The sequence below is a fragment of the Triticum dicoccoides genome, chromosome 6B (genome assembly GCF_002162155.2).
Source record: "Triticum dicoccoides isolate Atlit2015 ecotype Zavitan chromosome 6B, WEW_v2.0, whole genome shotgun sequence".
NCBI lineage: Eukaryota > Viridiplantae > Streptophyta > Magnoliopsida > Poales > Poaceae > Triticum > Triticum dicoccoides.
The window spans coordinates 499,912,886-499,931,087 of NC_041391.1; positions in this window are offsets into that span (position 1 = coordinate 499,912,886).

The following is an 18,202-nucleotide window of genomic DNA, read 5'->3' on the forward strand; positions in this document are numbered from 1 at the left end:
GTCTATGGAAGAAGAGATTGATGAAACTGTGAGCTCGTTGGATGAAAAAGATGATGAGGAGAGCGAAGAACAAAAGGAGGAAGAGCGGATTAGCTACCCGTGCCCACCTTCTAATGAGAGTAACTCTTCAACTCATACATTGTTTAATTTCCCTTCGTGCTTACCAAAGGATGATTGCTATGATAATCATTATGATCCCATTGATTCTCTTGAAATATCCCTTTTTGATGATGCTTGCTATGCTTGTGGCCAAGATGCCAATATGAATTATGCTTATCGAGATGAGCTTGCTATAGTTCCTTATGTTAAACATGAAATTGTTGCTATTGCACCCACGCATGATAGTCCTATTATCTTTTTGAATTCTCCAAACTAGACTATATCGGAGAAGTTTGTGCTTATTAAGGATTATATTGATGGGTTGAGTTTTACTACTACACATGATGATTTTGATAGATATAATATGCATGTGCTTGCTGCTCCTACTTGCAATTATTATGAGAGAGGAAGTATATCTCCACCTCTCTATATTTCCAATATGATAAAATTGCAAGAAACTACTTATACTATGCATTGGCCTTTACTTGGTGTGCATGAATTGTTCTTTTATGACATGCCGATGCACAGGAAGAGAGTTAGACTTTGTCATTGCTTGATATATGTTACTTCGTGCTCAGTACTAAATTAAAAATCATTGTTAATTAAAATTGGCTTTGATATACCTTGGGATCCAGGTGGATTCATTACTTGAGCACTATATGCCTAGCTTAATGGCTTTAAAGAAAGCGCTGCCAGGGAGACAACCCGGAAGTTTTAGAGAGTCATTTATTTCGGTTGAGTGCTTTCATATAGTCTAAAAACAAAAAAATAAAGAGGGGAACCCAAAACTTTTTCAAAAAGGAAAGTGAAATTGAGAGAGACAAGCATTGTTGAAGTGGGAGCTAGCCTTGAACTTTGTTCATGCTCACGGAAACTTTGTGAATATTAATTACAAAAACTTTTCACAAGGTTTGCCTTTAGGATGTTTACAATGTTTGTTGGTTTGTACGATGCAGGGCAGAAACTTTGGCTGTAGTGGGCAATTTTACATTTTTTACCGGAACGTCAAATGGTTCTAATTCCTTTTGCACTGTCTTTAAAAATTGTTTATTTTCCTAATTTTGGTAGATTTTTTGGGGTACCAGAAGTATGGTGAATGTTCATATTTCTACAGACTGTTATGTTTTTCACAGATTCTGTTTTTGATGCATAGTTTACTTGTTTTGATGAAACTATCAATTTCTATCAGTGGATTAAGACATGGAAAAGCTATACTACAGTAGACACAATGCAAATACAAAATATGAATTGGTTTGTAACAGTACTTAGAGTAGTGATTTTCTTTATTATACTAACGGATCTTACCGAGTTTTCTGTTGAAGTTTTGTGTGGATAAAGTGTTTGATCGAGAAGGTCTCGATATGAGGAAAAGGAGGAGAGGCAAGAACTTATGCTTGGGGATGCCCAAGGCACCCCAAGTAAATATTCAAGGAGACTCAAGCATCTAAGCTTGGGGATGCCCCGGAAGGCATACCCTCTGTCTTGAACAAGTATCAGTATGTTTTCGGATTCGTTTCGTTCATGCGATATGTGCAAGTCTTGGAGCGTCTTTTGCATTTAGTTTTCACTTTTCTTTTATGCACCATGCTGGTATGAGATAGTCCTTGGTTGATTTATAGAATGCTCATTGCACTTCACTTAAATCTTTTGAGTATGGCTTTATAGAATGCTTCATGTGCTTCACTTATATCATTTGAAGTTTGGATTGCCTGTTTCTCTTCACATAGAAAACCGCCATTTATAGAATGCTCTTTTGCTTCACTTATATTTGTTAGAACATGGGCATATCTTTTGTAGAAAGAATTAAACTCTCTTGCTTCACTTATATCTATTTAGAGAGATGACATGAATTGGTCATTCACATGGTTAGTCATAAAATCCTACATAAAACTTCTAGATCACTGAATATGATATGTTTGATTCCTTGCAATAGTTTTGCGATATAAAGATGGTGATATTAGAGTCATGCTAGTGGGAAGTTGTGGATTAGTAGAAATACTTGTGTCGAGGTTTGTGATTCCTGAAGCATGCACGTATGGTGAACCACTTTGTGATGAAGTTGGAGCATAATTTTATTTATTGATTGTCTTCCTTATGAGTGGCGGTAGGGGACGAGCGATGGTCTTTTCCTACCAATCTATCCCCCTAGGAGCATGCGCGTAGTACTTTGTTTTCAATGGCTTGTAGACTTTTGCAATAAGTATATGAGTTCTTTATTACTAATGTTGCGTCCATGGATTATACGCACTCTCACCCTTCCACCATTGCTAGCCTCTCTTGTGCGGTGCAACTTTCACCGGTACCATACACCCACCATATACCTTCGTCAAAACAACCACCATACCTACCTATCATGGCATTTCCATAGCTATTCCAATATATATTGCCATGCAACTTTCATCATCATCATCATATACATGACTTCAGCATTCATTGTCATAATGCTTTGCATGTTCGTAAGACAACTGGCATGATGTTTTCATGGCTTGTCCAGTTTTTGATATCTTTGCTATACTAGATCATTGCACACCCTGGTACACCGCCGGAGGCATTCATATAGAGTCATATCTTTGTTCTAGTATCGAGTTGTAATATTGAGTTGTATGTAAATAAAAGTGTGATGATCATCATTATTAGAGCATTGCCCCAGTGAGGAAAGGATGATGGAGACTATGATTCCCCCACAAGTCGGGATGAGACTCCGGACTTAATGAAAAAAAGGCCAAAGAAGCCAAATAAAAAAAGGGGGCCAAAGAAGCCCATCCAAAAAAATGAGAGAAAAATAGAGAAGGGGAAATGTTACTATCCTTTTACCACACTTGTGCTTCAGAGTAGCACCATGTTCTTCATATAGAGAGTCTCCTATATTGTCACTTTCATATACTAGTGGGAATTTACATTATAGAACTTGTCTTGTATATTCCGATGATGGGCTTCCTCAAATGCCCGAGGTCTTCATGAGAAAGCAAGTTGGATGCACACCCACTTAGTTTTCAGTTTGAGATTTCATACAATTATTTCTCTAATGCATCCGTTGCATAGCAATCCCTACTTACTCACATTGATATCTATTGATGGGCATCTCCATAGCCCGTTGTTACGCCTAGTTGATGTGATACTTTCTTCTCCTTTTTTGTCTTCTCCACAACCACCATTATATTCCACATATAGTGCTATATCCATGGCTAACGCTCATGTATTGCGTGAAAGTTGAAAAGGTTTGTGTCGGGGAAGCTGATCCACGAACACCTATGGGGACCGGCGGACCGAGCCCCTTTCAGTTCGGCGGGGGGCGGAGATCGCACGAAGAGCGGATCGGGGCGAAACACACGAGCAGTTTACCCAGCTTCGGAGCTCTCCGGGGAGATAACACTCCTACTGCTGCTTGTCTGATTGTATTGAGTTCTTGCTCAGGAGCGCTGAGTGCTACAGTATGCACCAGCTGCTAACGAGACCGAGCGTGAGTGTTTTCTGGTTTCGAACCCCCTCTACGTTGCGCATGGGCCACCTTTTATATGCTCAAGGGGTCTCCGACAGGTGGCAACGTAGACAAGGGAAAAAATGGAAAAGGAATTGCGGTTGGTACAACTACTTGTACAGTGTATCCTACCTAACCCTGACGGCAGGGGACAAAGGCATTAAATGCCCGTCTGCGTCGCCCAAATAGTGCAAAAAGGACCATCAGGGGCGCCACCGTTCGCCACGATGGCAGTCTTGTCAGCGTCGCTTGCCACCGCGCACCGCTGGCTGCACAGCCTCTTGCCACGCGCGTCTGGAAAGGCCTCAGGGCGACACGTTGGTGGATGTGCTGGAGCGCGGGTACTGAGTGGTAGCTTGTCGCGGCAAGCGCCTTGCCGCGGATATTGTCTTGTCGCGCCCGGAAGCTTGTCGCTCACCGGGCCTTGCCGGGACGCGTGGCGCGTCGCAGCAAGTTCCTTGCGATGCCTTGGTTGGCCTTCCCGGCAAGATCCTCTTGCCGGGGCCTTGTCTCCTCGGCTTGAATACTTTGTTCTTGAATGGTTCCAAAGGAACCACGGAGGACCTTGGCGGTCGCCCGGCAAGCCTTGCCGCGATGTGCTGCAACTGCCCGTGCACAAGTTCGGGATACTAGGGTACCCCTACTCTAGTACACCGACAGGAGCCCCCGGGCCTGGGCCACACACGATGCCGAGCGCTGTTGGGCCAGGCCCAAAACAGGGCACGAGCATGCACGGCCTGGGTTACGCCGTATCTTACTCCGTATCCACCGCGCCCTCCCCCAACGGCACGCGTCGAATGTGGCGTCGTGGGAGAGATCGTGGGTGGTTTCTTTATTCAGAAAGGTGGAATGTCCGCCCCCTCCCTCTTTATAAGCAGGGGAAACAAAGGCAGTTCGCCCATCTCGCCGGTTGCTACTCCAATCTCGGAAATCTCCGCCGCTCCCCCCCTTCTTCTCAAAGCCGAAAGAGAGCAGCGCGCCGCCCCCCATTGCCACCAGCACCACCAACACCGTCGATCTCCCCCACCACCTCCGCCATGGCTCCGAAAGCCGACAAGGGGAAGGGCGTGAAATCGGTCGAGGCGCAGCGGCTCGCGGCGCTGCGAAAGGAGCGGGCCATCTTCCCCCCTCAACTTGCCGCGAAGGAGCTGAGGGAGTACTACTACCTCTTCTGGTCGACGGAGACGCGAGCACATCCGCGCACGAAGGTACTCCCGGCTGCCGCTTCGAAACTGGCTCCGAACGGATACCCCTTCTTTGCGCTGTTCTTCTACTGCGGGCTTTGCCCGCCCTTCTCTGAATTTTTCTGTGACATCATGAACACCTACGGGTTCCGCCTCCTTGACTTCACCCCCAACGCCATTCTGACCATGGCAATTTTCGCACATCTCTGCGAAAACTTTGTGGGAGTCCATCCAAATGTAGCTCTTTTTCGCCACTTCTTTATGCCCCGAGTCGAGAGAGGAGAGCCTTTATCCAGCGGAATCGCCTGGATGTCGAGAGTCGGCAAGAAGGAAGCTTATCTGGAGGGAGAGCTCCGCAACACGTGGGAGGAATGGAGAGCAGAGTGGTGCTGGATTGTCGAGGAGAACCCGCAGCCATTTACTGCCCTGCGACAAGCCCCAATAGCGCGCGGCAACGATTGGAGCAACATGGCCCCGGAAGACGATAGGCTGAAGATTGCCGTCACCCGGATCCTTCTCCTCAGGCTTGCCGGGCTCACCGTAGGCGCCGTTGGCGCAGATTTTCTTCGCCGCCGCATCGCCCCCCTGCAGGAGAGGAGGAGACCCGCTTGGGAGTTCCAGAACTCAGCGGATATCATGAGGCTGCGCCCGGGCGTCAACTTCAACTTCACTGTCCTGGAGCTGGACGCGATGCTCCTGGAACTGTTCAAGCGCGATCCTCAACATCCCTTCATGTTGCCGAGGGGTGTCGTTCCATTGTGCAACAACTCCTCGCTCGACCGCATCCGTGAAATGATGCCGCTGTGCGATTCGCATGGAATCGTCCCAACTTGGCAAGAGCCTGCAGAAGACGCCGTGCGGGATTCCTTTGACGGCTTGGTAGAAGTGGCGGTCCGCGTTGATGAACAGAAGAGCCTTACTCGCGACACCACTGATGCGGAGATCCAGCGCATCGCCACCAGGCTGGAAGAGGCGGCGGCAGCAGCTGCCGCGGGCGAGTTCGGGTTCACCATGGAGGAGGCAGAGGCAGCAGAGGCGGCAAGCCTTGTCGAGCGAGAGGAGTTCGCCGGTGAGGAAGAGCTTGTCGGGCCTGAAGCCGAGTCGAGCGAGCCCGGCGAGGGGGAGCTTGTCGGGCCCGAACCTTCAGCCAGCTCGCCGCGAGCGGAGCCCCCAGCTCCACCAAGAAGGCGTCTCGTAAGGCTGGGGATGTAGCGGGGCGGCAAACGAGTCAACAGCCGCCATGCCGCGCGACACGCTCTACCGCGGCAAGCACTGTTGCCGCGGGAGCGCCTCACGCCGCTGCGGCAACTGGGGCGGGGTCTTCCCGGTCCACCGCTACCGCCCCTGCCAAGCGGGCAAGGGAACCTACCCCTCCGCCTCGTCGCACCAGAGGCGAGCCGGACTTCGATCTCTCCGCGCTCAGCTCCGACAAGGAAGAAGAAGAGTAAGATTCTTTGCTGTACTTGTAACTCTTCAATTTTGTTGCTTTGTCTTGTATCTGATTTGCTTTACTCTGAACCTATTCCTTTTCAGGACGCTGGCCCAGAGAGCGGTGAAGAGAGCCAAGGCCCCGGTGATTGTCATCAAGGATGATCCCATTGCGACGGCAGGGGACATGTCCGAAACCACCTTGCCGGACCCGGCAAGCATTCCTCAAAGCAGCCCCCAACTTAAGTATATGGTTTACTTCTTGCTGTCAGGCGCTCATGGGTGCTCTTTCTTCGCTGATATCTGACTGTTGGTTTGTGTAGGAGCAGAGTAGCCTCACCAGGAGTGCCCGGAAGCCGCTCCCGAAGTGCCATCTGCTTCGACTACACCACCAAGGGAGGCTTCCCCGGCAAGGGAGCATTCTCCGGCAAGGGAGAATTCTCCGGCAAGGGACAGTTCTCCGGCAAGGGACAGCACCAGTGATCCTCCGGTGGTTGAGACCACGACTGCAGATCCTAGCACAGGTAATCCTCTTGCTTGAAAACTTCCCTTGGGCTCTTCTTCTTCTGATTTTCTTTTTGGATATTTGCTTGACTTTTCTCCTTTTTCCGTTCGTCAGATCCATCTACCACGTAGCCGATGGAAACTGAGGTCGCCGGCGAGGATGGCGCGCACTGCAATACCGACGACGCCGTTGCCACCGAAGGAGAAGACGGCGCTGATGATCCCGCCGGCGAAGAGGCCGCCAAAGCTGCCGCCGCAGAAGCTGGCGAGGGATCCGGCGATCGCACTGACGGCCCCGAGGCCGCAGGAGCGCCAGGCGCTGCGCCAACCGCCGGTCCCTCCACAGCTGCTGCAGCGCCAGGCTCCGAAGAGCCCCAGCCCGGCGCCTATTTGAAGGCCGGCGCCGGCATCTTCATCAAGCTCCCCTGGGCGTCAAGCTCTAGGGCGCCGGTCGAAGGAGAAACCTTGGATGGAGAGGTGCTCGCCTGCGCTGGGCTGACGCTAGTCGACGCGCCAAGCAGCAGCAGCGACGAGCCTGAGGAGGAGCGGCTGCTGCGGAAGCTGTTGTCGCTTTACCGCGCTCGACATGCGAAACTGGAATCCCGAGAAGCTCTTGTCGCGAGGGCGGGAGTGGACATTGAGAAGCGCGCTGAGGAGCTCCGGGGTCTCAGGAAGGAAACTCTCCGATCCCTGGCAGAGGAGCAGGAGCAGGTTGCCGAGGAGCGGAAAGCTTTCCTCCTCGCGAAGGCTGAAGTTGAAGAGCAACAGCGGCTCGCTGCCGAGAAGCTGTCTGTGCAGGAAGGCGAATTGGCGCAGCGCAAGGTCAACCTTGACAGCCATGAGGAGGAGCTTGCCGCGCGCGAGCAAGCAATTGGCGGGGCTCTCAAGGAAGCAAAGGATGCTGCCGCAACTGCCGAGGCCGCCAAGAAGGAGCTGGAGACGAAGATGGTGCAGCTGAAGGCCGATCTCAAGGCGAGCGGCGAGGAGCTTGCCGCGCTCAAGCGTGAGCGCGAGAAGGACGCCACCGCTCATGGCGAGCTGCATGGTCGTCTCGCTGAGAGGAGCAAAGAGCTTAGCGCCGCCAAGGACTCCAACGCAGATCTTGAGTTGAAGCTGGCCACTTTGACCAAGACGCTGGACGGCGCCAGGGAGCAGGAAGTGGCCTTGAAGGAGAAGATCAAGGCCGACGAGGCGCTGCTGGCGAGTGCTGCTGCCGCCCAGAATGCTTTTAGGGAGACTGTGGAGCACTGGACCGAGGGTCTCGTGAATGTTGCCGCCGCCATCGACGGGGAGCTGGCGCAGCTGGGGATGGAGGACCTCGGGTATTCTTCCGACGAGCACCTCCAACCCAGCGCCAAGCTCAGCTTGTTCTTCAAAGGCGTGGCAACGGCCCTCCAGCGACTCCGGGAGAAGATCCCAAAGAAGCTGGCCGACGAGTCGCGCAAGATCTGCGCGGGAGTTCTTCAAAAGGTGCTGGTGAAGGTGGCCTTCCACAACACAGGCCTCAACCTTACAAACGTCCTCAGGTCCCTGCCGCTGGATGCTGATCTGGAAGCGCTCAAGGCCCTTGTCGCACCCATTATGGACAAGGGGAGCGAGATCAAGAGGGTTGAGGGCGATCGCGTAGATTAGGCCACCCGTTTTCTCTTTTTCTTTGTCATTGTCGGTCATGTCATGAGAACAATCTGTTAGAGCTGCGACAAGCTATCTTGTAATATAACTCTATTTTGGGTAAAAACTGTTGTGTTATTTCCTTTACTTGATTCCTTCCTTTGTATGTTTTTGCTCTACGCTTTTAGGGAACTTGTCGGCGCAGGCACCTTAGCCGCCAGCGCTGAGTGCGGGACATCAGCAGCCTCGCTGGCGGTGCTACTACCGACAAGAAACCTTGTCGCAACTAGTCGCAGCTCACTTAAGTTGTTGAGCGGACTCGAAACAAAGTAAGGGCGCAACTAGCTACGAGTTGGTTCCTCTGCGCACAGGTTTTCCATACAAAGTACGGTCGTTCGAGGAAGATAACTTAAAAATTTAAAACTGATTGCTCAAACTTTGGCAACTTAGCTTTTTTGTCGTTTGCTTTCCGGTAAGGCGAAACTTCCTTGAACGATGCCTAGTCCACACCATTATCTTCTCCTTTCCCCCCGGCAAACTTGTGTGCGAGGGAACCTTCCTTTCCTTTTTGAGAAAAAGAAAGAAGAGAAAATAAAGATATGGAGCCTTACGGCTCGTTATTGCTTACCGGGGGTAGGTGCTGCACAAAGTGTCAGATAACGCATGCAAAAATAAAGTAGACAGCATGAGATTGACAAGATGTGCGGAGCACATGAGCTTTACTTATGCACGGGGTCTGCGCCCGGCTTTGTACAAAGGATTACATGCAACATCGGCAAGACTTGTACAAAAGGTGGTTGCCGGAAAAGATTCCGGCAACAGCGCCCTACGGGTAAAACTTACGAAGATGCTCAATGTTCCAGGAGTTGCTCACCGGAATGCCATCTTCGGTCTCAAGGCGGACAGCGCCAGGCCTAGTGACTCGTTTCACCCGGTAAGGGCCTTCCCACTTCGGCGTCAACTTGTTGGAATTCTTGGCGGACTGAACGCGCCGAAGAACAAGGTCGCCTTCCTCGAAACTTCTGGCATTAACTTTGCGGCTATGGTAGCGGCGCAAAGCTTGCTGGTATCGAGCAGCTCGTACAGCAGCCTGAAGACGGTCCTCCTCAAGGAGCAGTGCGTCATCTTGTCGCAGCTGCTCTTGCTCAAGCTCATCATAAGCGAGCACTCGAGGTGATCCGTATACGAGTTCCATGAGGAGAACTGCCTCTGCTCCATAGACTAGAGCGAAAGGTGTTTGGCCTGTGGCTCGATTTGGCGTCGTCCCGATCGACCAAAGAACCACCGGCAGCTCCTCAATCCAGTTCCTTCCGCACTTGCGCAGCTTGTCGAAAGTCCTGGTCTTGAGCCCGCGCAGCACTTCAGCATTTGCCCTCTCCGCTTGACCGTTGCTTCTCGGATGAGCAACAGAAGCGAAGCAGACCTTGGCACCAAGATCTTGGACGTACTACATGAAGGTGCGGCTCGTGAATTGTGTGCCGTTGTCGGTGATGATCCTGTTAGGGATCCCGAAACGGCAAACAATCGACCTGAAGAACTTGACTGCTGACTGTGCTGTCACCTTCCTCACTGGTTCCACTTCCGGCCACTTTGTGAACTTGTCGATTGCAACGTACAAGTACTCAAAGCCCCCGACAGCTCGGGGAAAAGGGCCGAGGATATCGAGCCCCCAGACCGAAAATGGCTAGGATAAAGGGATCGTTTGGAGAGCTTGAGCTGGCTGGTGTATCTGCTTGGAATGGAACTGGCAAGCTTCACACTTGGTTACTTGTGCAGTTGCATCCTGGAGAGCTGTCGGCCAAAAGAAACCTTGCCGGAACGCTTTGCCGGCAAGTGCTCTTGCGCCAATGTGGTGGCCACATATGCCTCCATGTATCTCTGCCAACAGCTTTTGTCCGTCTTCCCGGTGAATACACTTCAATTTCACGCCATTGAGTCTTCTTCTGTAAAGTGTGTTGTTGACAAACTGGTACATACTTGACTGCCGGGCTACTCTTTCCGCTTCTTCTTGCTCTTCGGGAAGTTCTCCTGTCTGAAGGAAACGGACAATCTGTTGTGCCCATGCTGGAGCTTGTGGCTCGACAACAAAGACTAAAGGCACATCTGCTGCTGTGGGAACATCCGCTTCTACGACGAGAACCTGCGGCTCAGCCGGAGCTTGACGTTCCCCGGCAAGCTTGCCGGAGCAAAACTTGTCGGGAGCGTCTGCTTCAACGGAACAAACCCTAGGGCTTGCCGGAGCAGACTGCCCCTCAGCATCCTTGGTGTTGATCTTGAGGACTTTCTTGACGGCGGCTTCGGGGAGCTCTGCCGGAAAATAGTCACCAGAAATCAACTTCCTCTTCTTGCTCTGTCCAGTTGATGGTGTTACGGACGGTTGAGTCAGCTTGAGCACAAAGATCCCTGGTTCCACAGGTAACTTAAGTGCGGCGCACTTTGACAGGCCATCGGCAATGTCATTCTGAGCTCTTGGAACATGTTCCATCTGTAGGCCGTCAAAGTGCTCTTCTAGCTTTCTCACTTCATCAACATAGGCTTCCATCAACGGACTCAGATAATTCTTGTTCACTTGGAGGACGACAAGCTGTGAGTCACCCCTGACAATGAGCTTCTTGATCCCAAGGTCTGCTGCGATCCTGAGACCGGCAAGCAAACCTTCATACTCTGCGGTATTGTTTGTTGCTTGCTCCTTGGGAAAGTGCATCTGGACTACGTACTTGAGGTGCTCTCCGGTGGGTGCAACAAGTAGCACGCCCGCACCGGGGACTTGCAGCGAGAAGGCACCATCAAAGTACATCAGCCACTCCTTGCTTGCTTCCTTGACGGGGATGCTCGTTTCTGGAACTTCTTCATCTTGTGTTGGCGTCCACTCTGCTATGAACTCTGCCAATGCTCTGCTTTGGATAGTTGAAGTGCTCTCAAACTTGAGGCCAAAGCTTGACAGTTCCAGTGCCCACTCGACAATCCTGCCTGTCGCTTCTGGATTTTGCAATATCCTCTTCAGCAGAAAACGAGTGACGACTGTGATCTCATGTGCTTGGAAGTAATGGCGCAACTTTCTCGAGGCCATGAGAAGGCTGAAAAGCAATTTCTGCACACCAGAGTACCTTGATCTAGCCCCCTGCAGAAGGGAACTAACAAAGTAAACTGGGCGCTGCACCATTCTTTTCTCCATCTTCTCATGCGCCTGCGTAGATCCATCTTTGTCGGGACCAGAGCTTGCCGGTGAAGTCTCCTGCTTGTCGTTGGATGCATCTGCCGTGGTTGCTGGCTCATCATCCGCCTCCCTCTCTGCTACTAACGCAGCACTAACCACTTGATTGGTTGCCGCTATATATAGCAGCAACTTCTCTTGTGGCTTAGGTGCGACAAGTGTTGGAGTGGAGGACAGGTATCTCTTAAAATCCTGCAGCACAGCCTCCGCTTCCGGAGTCCATTTCTTCGGACCTGCCTTTTTCAATATTTTGAAAAATGGTAGGGCGCGCTCAGCAGACCTAGAGATAAACCTGCTGAGAGCAGCTACGCAGCCGGCAAGTCTTCGTACATCCTTGACGCGCTTTGGAGCTTCAATCTGCTCAATGGCCTTGATCTTGTCGGTATTGGCTTCAATTCCCCACTGAGACACGAAGAACCCGAGAAGCTTGCCGGAGGGGACTCCAAACACGCACTTCTCGGGGTTAAGCTTGAGGTTGATCTTGCGTAGATTTGCAAAGGTTTCGTCTAAATCTTGAATCAGAGTTGCCTTGTCCTTGCTCTTGACCATTATGTCATCCATGTAGGCTTCCACATTTCTGTGTATTTGCGGCTCAAAAGCGTTATGGACTACCCTTGCAAATGTTGAACCAGCATTCTTCAAACCGAAAGGCATCCGTACGAAACAGTAAGTGCCACATGGGGTGATGAATGCGGTTTTCTCCTCATCCTCTTCTGCCATGAAGATCTGATGGTATCCTGAGTATGCATCAAGAAATGAAAGCAAGTCACATCCGGCCGTGGAGTCAACAATCTGGTCGATGCGCGACAAGGGAAATGGGTCTTTGGGACAAGCTTTATTGACATCAGTAAAGTCGATACAAAGCCTCCATTTCCCGTTTGCCTTGCGCACAACTACAGGGTTGGCCAACCACGTAGGATGGAGCACTCCTCTGACTAGGCCTGTTGCTTCCAATTTCTAGATTTCTTCTGCGATGAATTCTTGGCGCTCCACTGCTTGTTTCCTGACTTTCTGCTTGACGGGCGACGCATGAGGACAGACGGCAAGATGGTGCTCGATTACTTTCCTGGGAACACTGGGGATGTCAGACGGTTGCCACGCAAATACGTCGACGTTCGTCCGCAGGAAAGCAACGAGCGCACTTTCCTATTTAGGGTCGAGAGTGGCACTGATGGTGAAGGTACCACCAATGCCATCCTCCTTGGTGGACACCTTCTTGGTCTCAGGTGGAGCTACCATTGTTTTCTTACACTTGCCGGTGGAGCTCGATGGTGCGTCCTCGACGGTAGCGCAGCACTCCGAAGAGGTGCGCTTGCCGGAGTGGGCATCAGAACTCTTGCCGGACTTGGTTTTCTTCTTCGCCCCGGGAGCTTCAACGGCAAATGAATCGCGATCTGTTGCGGCTGCTGCTTCCCGGTAGATCTTGTCGGCGCAGATAAGAGCATCCTTCTTGTCGCCAGGGACAGAGATGACACTTATCAGGCTTGGCATCTTCAGTATGTTGTATGCATAGTGAGAAGCTGCCATGAATTTGGCGAGTGCTGGACGGCCAAGTATCCCATTGTAAGGCAATGGAAAGTCAGCAACGTCAAAAGTGACCCTCTCAGTCCTGAAGTTCAATTCGCTGCCAAATGTCACCGGCAACGTGATCTTTCCCTTCGGCTTGCTCCTTCCCGGATTGATGCCTTGGAATGTGCCGGTCTCTTCAAGCTCGCCATCAGGGATCTGGAGTTTCTGGAGTACCGCGGAGGAGATCAGGTTCAAGCCGGCCCCGCCGTCAACTAGCATCTTAGTGACCTTGAGGTTGCGGATAGTTGGTGAAACCAACATCGGCAAGCACCCGACCGCAGTTATGCGATCAGGGTGGTCGTCAATATCAAAGATGATAGGTGTGCTGGAGCATTTCAGAGGCCTGCGTGACTCGACGGGTGGTTCTGCCGCATTAACTTCCCACACCCACTGCTTGAGCTGGCGGTGTGAAGTATGCAGAGAAGCACCTTCGTCAACGCATAGGACCTCTGTGGCTTTCTGGAACTCCTGCTCATCGGTCTCGTCATCATCCATATCTTCATCGTCGTCGTCATCTTCATCCTTGTCACGGCCGTGGGGAGGTATGTCTCCTTGCCGCTGCTTGGCCTTGCCGCGGCGCCCTCCTCGGCCGGGGTGTTTCTTGCTAGCTCCTCCAGCACCTTCCTGGGCTTTCTCCTTGTCGTGTCGCTCGTATTCAGCCTTTTGCTGCTCGACAAGCTGCTCGACCTTCTTGCAGCTCTGGAGGTCATGGCCCTTGGTAGGTGGATCTTGCAGTACTGCTTGTTGGTGCCGTCCTGCTTGTCGGCGACCGCCACAGCCTCCTCATCGGAGCTACCAGCTTTGGCTTTCTTGGCGCCACCTTCGTTGCCGGACTGCTCAATGACTAGCACATCTTTGCCTTTCTTCTTCCTGTTGTTCCGCCGCCGGTTTTTCTTTGCCGGGGCAGTCTCCTCACTATCAGATCCTCCTGCTCCTATATTCTCTCCGGGGAGTTTCCTCCCTTCCTCAGCACGTGCACACTTGTCAGCCAGGCCATATAGCTCACTGACGTCTCTGATCTTACACATCGCCATCTCCTCCCGCATCCTGCGGTTTCGCACGTTCTGATGGAACGCGCTGATTACCGCGGCAGGGTGGACATCTGGGATGTTGTGCTGTACACGGCTGAATCTCTGAATGTACTTGCGCAGGGGCTCTCCTTCCTTCTGGGCGAGCAGATGAAGGTCGCTCTCTTGGCCATGAGGCTTGTGGCCGCCTGTAAAGGCGCCGACAAACTGATGGCACAGGTCTGCCCAGGAGGGTATGGAGTTGTCCGGCAAGTGCATGAGCCAGGATCTGACATTGGGCTTGAGCACCAGCGGGAAGTAGTTGGCCAGGATCTTGTTGCCCCGCCCCCCGGCAGCTTGCACCGTGATGGTGTAGAGGCTAAGGAACTCCGACGGATGCGACTTGCCGTCATACTTCTCTGGTACATCTGGCTTGAAATTCTTCTTGCTGGGCCACTAGACTTGCCACAGCTCACGAGTGAACGCAGGACAACCTACCGCGTACGGCAAGTCGCCTGGTTCCCCTGGTGCATGCATGTCGACAGAGGGCCCAATGCGCTGGTCTGATTGACGCTGCGCTTCTCTTCGGCGCTCGATGCGAGTACGAGCGTCTTCTTGCTGTCGTTCATGAAGAACTTGGCGCTGATTGCGACGAGCTCGTAGATCTGATGATGTGGTGGAGTCGCTGTCGAGGTGGATCCGGCGAGTCGGCGATCTTGGCCTTCGGGGTGGAGAGTGCATGGTGGTTGCACCCCCACCGGTTTCGTCGCCACCGGCTCGTGCCTGGCAGTCCTGCCGCGGCAGCGACGCACTCGGCTGCCGCGGAGTGTCGCCATTGGCGAAGCCGATGAGACTCTGAATGGTGGCCCTCCATTGATCGATCTTGTCTTCCGTTGGAGGGTAATCCAGGAGCAGTTGAGCTCGCGCCAAAGCTTCTGCTGGAGTGGTGGGTGGCAGTGGCGAACGGTGCAAGGAGCGGGATATGCTCGGACTTCTAACTATGTTAGAAGGAGCAGTATCTCGTCCAGGCGACCGCGTCTCGCTCGTGCCAGCATGTCGGCGTGCATGCCGGTCTTGAGCGCCCCGAGATCCACCAGCTCGATCTTGGTCCAACAAATGTATGGCACTGTGAATACCATGACGCTGTCGATCCTGCGCCTCCTGAGGCGGGCGTGGTGCATGTACGGACGCCGAGGTCTGCGCAGCCTTGTCCTTGGACCTGGCAGCACCGTGAGCTCCCTCGTCGACGCCCGTTCTTCCGCCGGCGTCTACCCCACCACTCGTTTGCTCCGGTGGTGGTGGGATCGACGTGGACGGAACAGCTGCCGCCGAAGTCTTCTTCTTCGGTGGCATGTCGATGAAGAAGATGAAGATCAAGCTCGTGTGAACGCCGGATCAGGTTCACACAACCTCGACGCGCCCTATCTGGCGCGCCAAAGATGTCGGGGAAGCTGATCCACGAACACCTATGGGGACTGGCGGACCGAGCCCCTTTCGGTTCGGCGGGGGCGGAGATCGCACGAAGAGCGGATCGAGGCGAAACACACGAGCAGTTTACCCAGCTTCGGAGCTCTCCGGGGAGATAACACTCCTACTGCTGCTTGTCTGATTGTATTGAGTTCTTGCTCAGGAGCGCTGAGTGCTACAGTACGCACCAGCTGCTAACGAGACCGAGCATGAGTGTTTTCTGGTTTCGAACCCCCTCTACGTTGCGCATGGGCCACCTTTTATATGCTCAAGGAGTCTCCGACAGGTGGCAACGTAGACAAGGGCAAAAATGGAAAAGGAATTGCGGTTGGTACAACTACTTGTACAGTGTATCCTACCTAACCCTGACGGCAGGGGACAAAGGCATTAAATGCCCGTCTGCGTCGCCCAAATAGTGCAAAAAGGACCGTCAGGGGTGCCACCGTTCGCCATGATGGCAGTCTTGTCAGCGTCGCTTGCCACCGCGCACCGCTGGCTGCACAGCCTCTTGCCACGCGCGTCTGGAAAGGCCTCAGGGCGACACGTTGGTGGATGTGCTGGAGCGCGGGTACTGAGTGGTAGCTTGTCGCGGCAAGCGCCTTGCCGCGGATATTGTCTTGTCGCGCCCGAAAGCTTGTCGCTCACCGGGCCTTGCCGGGACGCGTGGCGCGTCGCGGGAAGTTCCTTGCGATGCCTTGGTTGGCCTTCCTGGCAAGCTCCTCTTGCCGGGGCCTTGTCTCCTCGGCTTGAATACTTTGTTCTTGAATGGTTCCAAAGGAACCACGGAGGACCTTGGCGGTCGCCCAGCAAGCCTTGCCGCGATGTGCTGCAACTGCCCGTGCACAAGTTCGGGATACTAGGGTACCCCTACTCTAGTACACCGACAATTTGAGATTATTAAAGTATGAAACAATTGCTTGGATTGTCATCGTGTTTGTGCATGATTAAATACTTTGTGTGATAAAGATAGAGCATAGCCAGACTATATGATTTTCTAGGGATAACTTTCTTTGGCCATGTTGTTTTGAAAAGACATGATTGCTTTATTAGTACGCTCGAAGTATTATTGTTTTTATGTCAAATGATAGACTATTGCTTTGAATCACTCGTGTCTTAATATTCATGCCATGATTAGACATATGATCAAGATTCTGCTAGGTAGCATTCCACATCAAAAATTATTTTTTATCATTTACCTACTCGAGGACGAGCAGGAATTAAGCTTGGGGATGCTGATACATCTCCGTCGTATCTATAACTTTTGATTGTTCTATGCCAATATTATTCAACTTTCATATACTTTTGGCAACTTTTTATACTATTTTTTGGGACTAACATATTGATCCAGTGCCCAGTGCCAGTTCCTGTTTGTTGCATGTTTTATGTTTCGTAGAAACCCCATATCAAACGGAGAGTCCAGACGGGATAAAAATGGACGGAGCTTATTTTTGGAATATTTATGATTTTTGGGAAGTAAAGTCAATGTGAGACGGTGCCCGAGGTGGACACGAGGTAGGGGGCGCGCCCCTGACCCTCGTGGGCCCCTCGTAAGGCAGTTGATGCTCTTCTTTGGCCGGAAGAAAGCTATTTTTTGGAAAAATATCTGGGCGAAGGTTTCAATCCAATCGGAGTTATAGATCTCCGGATATAAAAGAAACGTTGCCAAGGCAGAATCCGGGAGCGTAGAAACAGAGAGAGACAGAGAGATAGATCCAATTTCGGAGGGGTATCGCCCCTCCCACGCCATGGGAGCCAAGGACCATAGGGGAAACCCTTCTCCCATCTAGGGAGAAGGTCAAGGAAGAAGAAGAAGAAGGGGGGCTCTCTCCCCCTTGCTTCCGGTGGTGCCGAAACACCGCCGGGGGCCATCATCATCACCGCGATCTTCACCAACACCTCCGCCATCTTCAGCAACATCTCCATCACCTTCCCCCATCTATATTCAATGGTCCACTCTCCCGCAACCCGCTATACCCTCTACTTGAACATGGTGCTTTATGCTTCATATTATTATCCAATGGTGTGTTGCCATCCTATGATGTCTGAGTAGTTTTTCGTTGTCCTACCGGTGATTGATGAATTGCTATGATTGGTTTAATTTTCTTGTGGTTATGTTGCTGTCCTATTGTGCCCTTTGTGTCGCGCAAGCGTGAGGGATTCCGGCTGTAGGGTGTTGCAATACGTTCACGATTCGCTTATAGTGGGTTGCTTGAGTGACAGAAGCATAAACCCGAGTAAGGGGGTTGTGGCGTATGGAATAAAGGGGACTTGATGCTTTAATGCTATGGTTGGGTTTTTACCTTAATGATCTCTAGTAGTTGCGGATGCTTGCTAGAGTTCCAATCATAAGTGTATATGATCCAAGAAGAGAAAGTATGTTAGCTTATGCCTCTCCCACATAAAACTTGCTATCGGTCTAGTAAAGTAGTCAATTGCTTAGGGACAATTTCACAACTCCTACCACCACTTTTCCACACTCGCTATATTTACTTTATTGCTTCTTTATCTAAACATCCCCTAGTTTATATTTACGTGCTCTTTATTATCTTGCAAACCTATCCAACAACACCTACAAAGTCCTTCTAGTTTCATACTTGTTCTAGGTAAAGCGAACGTCAAGCGTGCGTAGAGTTGTATTGGT